General features: G+C 31.8%; 1 long non-coding RNA gene across 1 annotated transcript; it reads left to right on the top strand.

Moving 5' to 3' along the window:
* LOC134279200 (uncharacterized) lies at positions 1–673 on the top strand. The gene is made up of 3 exons (XR_009994596.1): positions 1–44; positions 199–270; positions 483–673. It is a non-coding gene; the product is annotated as an uncharacterized LOC134279200 (long non-coding RNA).
* Positions 674–896: the final 223 nt, after the last annotated feature.

Below are 896 nucleotides of genomic sequence, written 5' to 3'. Positions count from 1 at the left end.
TTCATGGGGAAGATCAGCCAGAGGAAATCAAAAAGAAGAAAAGGGTGAGAGTTCTTTCAGTGATGTTTCAGGACAGTGTATATGCTTCATGTCTTCAACATACAATTGTCCTTTAAACAATACAATACTTATAACCATGAAAAGTTCACTTGAATTCAAACAGTCATATCAAGTTCATGTGAAATATTTATGTTTTAGACAAAGAAGAATAACACAATAGAGTCAAACCTGAAAAACATTAATGTCAGTAAAATGGACCTAGAATTTGAGGTGAGTTATCATAGTTTTATTTCAGTGGTGTCCATAATTTGAGTTCTTGCAGGAGTTACGTTACTTAGTTTGGCAAATACTAGTTTGATGATTTAAAGTCATAATCCAAAGGAACAAATTCTCATGAAAAAATTACATCCTATTATAAACACAACATGGTTTATATAGTTTTCTATAATATGTTACAAATTATAGTGATAATTTCTTTGCAGGTGGATCCCTTGTTTAAAGTTATGTCTGCTGCATTTGATGAGGGAGGCAGTAGTGGTTTATTGTTAAATAATCTACGGACCTTCGATGATCAACAAGACCTAATTCTAGACTCCACCTCTGCTATTGTTCAGCTGGATCATACAGATGGCTTATCACAGAGAAAGCCTGTAGATATGTCTGAAATTAAAGGTATTTTGGGAATTTGTGTATATTTTGCACACTTTTTTCATCAGTGCTGAAAATTGTTTAATGTAGGTCATCATGTGCACAAATCTTAATATTTACTTGTGTTTCAAACAATATGTCTTCATTAATTTTAATATTTCTCCATTTTCATGTGCAATAAAAGAAGATAGGATGTACAGGTACGTTGATAAACTTCACAGAACAAATTAAATTAAAGAAGGGGATTA

Source organism: Saccostrea cucullata, unplaced genomic scaffold (genome assembly GCF_032062105.1).
Source record: "Saccostrea cucullata isolate Sc308-1 unplaced genomic scaffold, CSIRO_AGI_Scuc_v1 ctg1959, whole genome shotgun sequence".
NCBI lineage: Eukaryota > Metazoa > Mollusca > Bivalvia > Ostreida > Ostreidae > Saccostrea > Saccostrea cuccullata.
The sequence above is the reverse complement of the archived record's forward strand: the minus strand, read 5'-3'. Positions and strand labels throughout refer to the sequence as shown.